Below are 8321 nucleotides of genomic sequence, written 5' to 3'. Positions count from 1 at the left end.
ATCAATTCAAAAGTGGAGAGAAAAATCCATTAGGCTTAAAATCAATGGCTGTAGATCATCTTCAAATAAAGCCTTCACTAAAGACCTCATTTCAAACTGAACAAACATTAAATCCTGAAATTATATAATCAGCAAACATCTATTCACCAGAAAGTGTATCAAAGTCAGAACTTGGCATGTCATAATACAGCTCCTATTTACAATTTGATATATGCACATTGGGAATATCAGCCCTGGCAGACAAATGAGAAGGTTAAACTGAGCACTTTAACACTTATTTCCCTTTCATACATTGGTTGCAATAAAAAGTAAATTTTGAAAATATTTTCTAGAGTTAGCATAATATTTTGCTTATAAAGGTACAGTGAGAGGCTCACACCTGCACAGAGCAAAATTTTGTATTTGTTGTATTTTCACTGCTGACAAATAGGAGAATATTAGAATTCTGTCTAAGTTCAGTAATTATGACTTGATTAAACTGTATGAAATAGCATTTAACAAGAACATGAAGATTTCCAAATAAAAGGCAAAGTATATAATTTTCTTTGAAAAGCACGGCATAACTCTACTATAGTCTTCCACACAGAATTTGCCAGGATAAACTAATAGTCAACTGTCATGTTTAGCCCCCTTGATACCAAGTGTCAGTTATCAAAAAAACCCCAATCCTATATCTTGTCATTAATCTGCACTAGGTTTTATCCACAGATCTCAAAACAAGCCAATGAGCTGCCAACTATCTGACAGCTGCAAATGTCTCCTGCATGAATGTATACTGTGGGCTAGATTCTTATCTCAGTTACAGCAGTACAATAAAAGGTCCTTTTGTAAACACCATCAACATAAAAGAAGTGCATCAACTATTATGAACCTGCATAAATACGAGAAAGAAAACAAAACAATTTTGTATGTGTAAATGTCCCAAATTATACTTTAATTAGCCATCCAGTCAAATAAATGAAGACACTATTACACTCCTTTTCAAGTGACAAAAAAAACATCACTCCATTTTTTGAAACCAATTATACTGGTTCTGGTTCAGTAAGACATTTACTATTTGATTTTATGTATACATGAGGTTACAATTATTTTGAGCCTAAAGATCTGCGAAATTTGTCTTTCAGGCTATTACTTTTCATTGTCAACAGGAGTTGATGAGATCACCTGTGTTCAACTGCCCTGCATTAGAGCTCCCGCTTTCAATCTCTCTTCCCGAGCTCTAACCATTCAATGCAGTTAAATACTCCCCCTTATGGTCTGTTACAACACGACACAGTGCTTTGTATTCCTCTTTAAATGCCAGCATATCGTAGATGCACTGTATATATATCATCAGAGTTAAGACAGGCCTATAGCAGTACAACCCATCTCAGAAACCATTTCACTGAATAAATCTGTGATATCAGATTTTTGCAACTGCAGATTGTCATTCATTGTTGTGCTTTGACATGTGGTTTTGAGCATCATTATTAAATTTCAGAATAAATATATAGAACAAATACACAGGAAAATAATTTATTAAATCAGGATTGGTTGACTAGTGTTTTGCTCTTATTGGGATTTACTCCGGACAATAAATACATCTATGCATTGTTGATAGGAGATTTGCCACTGAATTCAATTATTTGACACTGTATTACTTAATCCTGTAAGAAACAAATGTAGCACATTGAAATGAAATATCATTAAAATGGCATTCAATAAATTTTCCTGAAGAAGTGGAAAAAACTGTACAGTATGTGTATGTGGTACTGACACCAACTCTCTGAGTATATCTGGTGAGAACGACTTTCACCTCCTAGTTCACTACTCTTTCTTCAATTCAAGCAATCTATTTCAAAACGGATTTGCAACTTCATTGTGCTACTCTTTTAGAAGAAAGCTTTACTAGTTAGACATCATATAAGATCAGCTGGACTAGATTAAAAACTATTCAACTTAAAATGCCTTTCACCATTCAATGTCTTCCATTGTTTTTATTTTCACTCTAGTGTTGACTGAAAGCACACAGGGTATCTCACCTGCTATAACTGACTGTAATATCTTATTCCTCAGTGCAGTTTGTGCTAGCATACATTCCCTGTTCTGCGATGTCCTCATCACGCTTGGGGAGAGAGTTGCAGGCAGGGGGGAATTATGTTGATGTCCTTATCTGAAACATTATTCAAACACTAAAATGCACAGTTACCATCGATCCTTTTCACTTCTTTTTAACACCAGTTCATCTTCTCCAAATGTGCTGAAAAACATTCATTAACAGTGATATGATTTTACCTCCTTTGTGCTATGTCAGTCCAGCAAAGTGCTCTGTTCTCTCACAGTCTTCAGAATTCAGCTGGTAACTTCAAAGAGCAGCAAGTGCTAACTTCTCCCAGAAGATCATGTAATGTTAAGCAAAGTACATTAAGCATTAAGATCCTCTCTGGAAATAAACAGCACTTCATTTGATTCAAGTTGTTCTGCCTGAACTTTAACTGAATAGTTCTGGGGTCATTTTCATAAAACTGTTCACTAAAAGGCATCCTTTCTGAAAATGCTTTTATCTTTGTTTACTCGGTTTATAAAAATCAGTGGGTTTATCTGTGATGGATTTGTGGTTTAGATCTCTAAACAAAATAATCAGATTAGCAATTTTCTGCAGCATATTTTTTGAGAGCAAGTGTTAAAAAAAATTATTTAGAACATTTATTAAAACACTGAAAAGTGTGTGATAAGTGCAACAGACACAGTCAACTGGGGAATTAGGCAAAAACCTACTAAAATACCCTCACTAAAAAGTAAGCCTCCATACTGAAATCCCCATAGAACATTTAATCAATAGTTCCCAGTACTATTTTTATATCCTCTGTGAGCATAAGGGGGTGGTGTCAGCTCCATTCAAAAAGTTCACTTGATTTTGCTTTTGAAGTTTCCATACAATGTCATATAAAAAAAAAAAATTCTTCTATTAGGCAAATATTTTACAACTAAGTCTTAAGGAAGGTGGCTGCCTTTTGAAACAGGGAAGGTTATTCAACATTTCTCTTAAATTCTACTGTTACAAAGCTATGAAATATCACTGAGGAATTTCATATGAAATGCTAAATTTCAACTTTGCTCTTTCTGAGACTGACTGTATTCATAGTCTACTTTTGTATGACAGATGTTCTAGGATTCTTCATATGCAGTTGCACAGAAATACTTTTAAGAGTTTTTGAAACTGGCGTTAATAGTGGAAACTAGTTGTAAAGGTATTTTCCTACTATTTACAGGAAGTACAGACAGGGATGTTTGTATCAGAGGATTAAAAGCCATAAACACAAAAGCTCTGATTTTCAGACAGGGTGTGCAAACAGAAAGCAGTTTTTTCACCTTAGAATCACCTTATTGTTGACATGTTTTTAATCTTTCAAGAGGGGGACAACACCCAATTCCCACAGGCAGCGTTTAATCTAAAGGCAGACAAATTGACAGAAACTGAGAAAAAAAGGCAGAAAGGCAACCTTTATGAATATATTGCCTCATGTCAAACAGAGAGGTCTGGTTCTTTTTTTCAGTGAGCTTTCCATCAGTAGAAGGGTGAAAGCCATTCTTTCAGAGAGGCAGACAAAGTTGGGCACCACATGCCTCCTAGGATGTTTCTTGCACTCTCAGAGATTCATAACCACACTTTGTTCAGGAGTGATGTGTTTCAGCCTGCTTTGTTTGACAAGCAAGTATCTGAGCTCTCAGGTTTCCTGGGATACAAATAAGAAATCTGAAGGAGACTAATCTAAGAAAACCCTCACAAATATATTGCATTCTTTCTGGCCTTTCTTCCCTGCTGTTCTGCTCTTACAGAGAGTGTTGACTCACATGGGTTTGCATGCTGTGAGAAACAGCAAGAGGTAAGAGCTGAGTGCAATTCATTTGTTATGAGAATGAAAAGGAAAATGAAAAGAATTATTTATAGTATCATGAAGTTCCTGAGTTCAGTCCATCCAGAGCAGAACCTCAGTTTCTAGCACTTAAGTCTTTCAATACCTCAATTTAAGCTTTTGCTTGGACCTGCAATTATTTCTTAAGTCTTGGTAGATAAAGTTATGGGGGAAAAAGTGAGGAAGATGCCCAGACAAGAAAGAAATTATTTAGTGAGTGATTGTGGGGCTTCATATAATCTCAAAATTACTTGGAAGTTATTGTCCCTTACATATTATTGAGCTTTCTTTGAAATCAGAATCAAAATATGACTCCAGAAGGTGATGCAAGCACTTTGCAAACTATGAATAGAAACCCAAAAGCTGGGCTGGCCCGTTAAACAACATTGATGGCATCATCTCAGGGACACTGGACCAGAATGCCTGCAGCACACACTTATCTAAGTTATGGGCCATTCCATTTCATTTTGCTGATACAGGTATATCAGGGGCAGTGTGTGCTCCCATAGCTTTTGCACTGCATGCCAGTCATACATACAGCACATGAAGTGCTTTGGTTATGAACTGGGGTACAGCTGTCCAAGAGGAGAGAATTGCCAGGGAATTAAACGGTCTGCTGTAGTCCACCAGCAAGGGAGAGATGCAAAATTGCAAGCAGAAATAATAGATCATGCTCTAGCCAGTGGAAAAGAGGTGACATATGAGGCATGGGAAGTTATGCAGAGTGTGTAGGTTCCAGAGGATGAAAGTCATCACTGCATCATCTGATTTGTAACTTTTAACCTCAGAGGATAACCATATCATAGTCAAATCCCACTGCTTTGAAGGTCAGTGGTGAGGTTTTTATCAGCCTGACATTTGTTGTTGACTTTTCTTTTAAGTTCTCATTTCATTTTAATAATAAAGGAATGAGGACATGAAGGCTATGTGTAAAAAATTCCCACCGGCTTTTCATAAAATACTTGAATCAAAAGAGACTTCAATTTTTCAGGAATACAGGTAACATTATAAAGGTCTTATGCACATCACATATCCAATCAACTTCTGAAAACAAGCATGGAATTCTAAGATAGGGCTGATTTTGACGTGTTCAAAAACATAAAAGAAGCATATAAAAAACCCTTACACTAGAGTGCAAATTTTTGTGTTCATTTCTTCTCTTTCTCACTTCATATGGTTTACAGTTCACTTCTCTAGAAGTGAAGTTAATTTTTACTGGTTCTAGAAAAGAGACTATTTGTAGAGAAGTGAAGCATTCTGAGGGAAAACAGGAAGCTTCTGTTTCCACTGTTCAGTTTATTGTCTCGCGAATGCAAGTTTGCCCAATGCAGTGCATAGGAAAACAAAAGCAAGGGGAAATCCCACTAAAACCATAATTACAACACTCATTATCCAGCCAAACAGTATCTTATCCTGCTTTATACTATCTGATAAAACATCAGTGTTCTTAAATGTACGTTATGTAAATCATTTATATTGGACACTGAAGTAGACATTTTGCAATGAAAGTCTTGTTGCAAATGAAGTTTATTCCCCACATTGCTTCAAAGTATATTCATCATTTGAGATATGTCATTCTCATCACAATGGGATCACAAGAAATCATGGTATAACAATGCTAGACCAAACAGACAGAATGTCAGCAGTGTCAAACTGGCAAATACATCATTTAACCAGAGATCAAGAGAGAAAATCTGAAGGTCAGAAATGTAATATTTATAATGCTGTCAGTAGATGGATGCATACCAAACACCTCATATCTAGACCCCTAAAAAGCTTATCAGAGGAATGTTTACAACACATAAAAGCAGTGTGAATGGGATATCCTCCATTAGTTTCCAAAATGCATGGATACCGAGCCCAATATTTCCTAGTATGTTCCCTAGAAACAGAAAAAAATCTTGAGATATATTTTAATGGTACCAACACAAGCAGCAGTCAGCTACTACCCTCATTGCCACTAATTCCCACAAACTCCCCTCAGCATTTTTCCAGTAGGCAACACATATTTCCTTGGAAATACAACAACATGATTAGGATGGTTTCTAGCTTTGGAATAGAGAAGAGAATAAACTAAAACAACTCTGTATTGTCAGTGATTCATACAAGGCACTTGTGCACTGTGCAAAGAAAATACCTGTGAGAACATATCACAGAGATACTCAAGAAAAACTGTGAAATTGGAGATGCTAAAGCTATAAGGAAAAGGTTGGCAACAGCAGAAGTTAGTTCACAAGAAAAATGGAAGAAGAATTAACATAAGCACACTAAACTGACTTTATTCAGTATATAACAATAGAACGCTCCTCCATATTTGGTGTGGAGAAGAATCTATCACTGACTGTTTATTCCTTTCATACCTTTCCTGTAATCATAACACCATTTTACCTAGATCTAATTTCACTTAACAGCATGGTGATAAAGATGTTCAATGACATTACCATTACCTAATTGATAAACAAAACCAAACTAACAAAAAGGATCTAGAATAAAAGGTTATGAAATTAAGTTTTGTGATTCAAATGAGAAAAATTCAAAAGCACTTTTCGCCCTTTTCTTCTTGATAGTTCTTTCCAATTTATTATCATAAACATAATATCTCTTTGATATCTCCCCAAACACATTCAGAATTTTTTAAAAAATTAAACAAAACCAATAGATCTCTCAGCTTTTATGGTCCTTTTCATTTATTGAGATTTTATCATATTTTCTGATGATTGTCAAATAAACTCTGTTCATTAAATTTTATCTATGTCAACAGTCTAAGGACAAAAGACATGCAAAAGACTTATGAGTCCAAAAACCTTGACAAACATTCTAGGGATGGGGCATCCATAACTTCTCTGAGCAACTGTTTCAGTCCCTCACCACCCTCACAGTAAAGAATTTCTTCCTAATATCTAATCTAAATCTACTCTGTTTCAGTTTAAAGCCATTATCCTTGTCCTATCACCACATGTCCTTGTAAGTTGTCCCTCTCCAGCCTTCTTGTAGGTCCCCTTTAGATACTGCAAGGCCACAATAAGGTCACCCCGGAGCCTTCTCTTCTCCAGACTGAACAACACCAACCCTCGGCCTGTCTTTATAGGAGAGGTGCTCCAGCCCTCTGATCATCTTTCACAGCCTGTGTCCTTATGTTGGGGGCCCAAGAACTGAGTGCAGCACTGCAGGAGGGGTCTCACAAGACCAGAGGGGTAGAATCTCCTCCCTTGATCCACTGGCCACTCTGCTTTTGATGCAGCCCAGGACACAGTTGGCTTTCTGGGCTGCAAGTGCACATTGCTGAGTCACATTATGCTTCTCATCCACCAGGGATACTCTGAATCCATTCTCCTCCCAGCCTGTATTTGTGTTTGGAATTGCCACAGCCCAGATGCACGACCTTGGCCTTCATGAGGTTGGCACAGGCTCACTTCTCAAGCCTGTCGACGTCCCTCTGGACAGCATCCCTTCTCCTCAGTGTGTCAACTACACCACAGCTGGAAAGAAATACCTCTTCAAAACAGAAGGAATTCTGTTTTCCATCACATACCTTACATTTCCTTTTAACAGTGCATCCCAACAACAAATACTTCAGTTATAACTCCAAAGTCCGTTGTGACTGAAGCTTTTCTGGTTCAAGCCACTAAGCCACTACCAATTCAGTGAACTCCAGTATTACTAGTTCACTGTGGAAATCAAAAAAACTGCTGTTTGGTAGCTGGGTGTACTGAAATATCAAAGGCTCTTCCAAAGCTTACAAGGACTGTAAGGAGCACAGTGGAAATATGGGGCAAATGGGGAATGGAGATGTACCTCTCTGCATATACCTCAGAGAAATCAGTGGTATCCATAACACTTGCAGTAAATGCACATCTTTGTGTATTTTTATTTAAATTTAGCCTTCTTTAGGAGGTCATACTGAGGCAGATTTTCTAGCAACATCATTTAGAATTTTCTCTTACTACAATTAGCTGGAGTTGGCCAAGTTCATTGCAGTGACAGACAACTCTGGACCTGGGAAGCAGATGTAGCAAAAACAACCACCACTCTGGTTTTTAATCTAAACTTCATGGCACGCTTCAACACCAACAGCGTCAACTTTTGCTGAGATCTTCCCCTGTAAAATACTGTGCAATGATGCCCACTGGGAGTTGAAGTATTATTTTGACATTTTTCCATTTATCTCTGGAGTCATGTGTATGGTGAAATGCTTTCTAGACATATCAATATTCAAGCCTCAAAAAAAAAAATCAATAGTGGTTGAACAAGAACTCATTAGACTAACAAAATACAACAAAAGAATAAAAAAAAATTAAAGCAAGCATCGGTCACAGCATTTCAAATTTAAACTGCCTAGGAATTTATTTAAATAAGGCAAGACTGGTTTTCTGTTTTTAAATTTACTCACTAGGTTTTAATGCATATAGATGTTGCCAGATTGAA

This window comes from Corapipo altera, unplaced genomic scaffold (assembly GCF_003945725.1).
Source record: "Corapipo altera isolate COAL_440 unplaced genomic scaffold, ASM394572v1 56, whole genome shotgun sequence".
Lineage (NCBI taxonomy): Eukaryota > Metazoa > Chordata > Aves > Passeriformes > Pipridae > Corapipo > Corapipo altera.
This window is presented reverse-complemented; position numbering follows the sequence as displayed.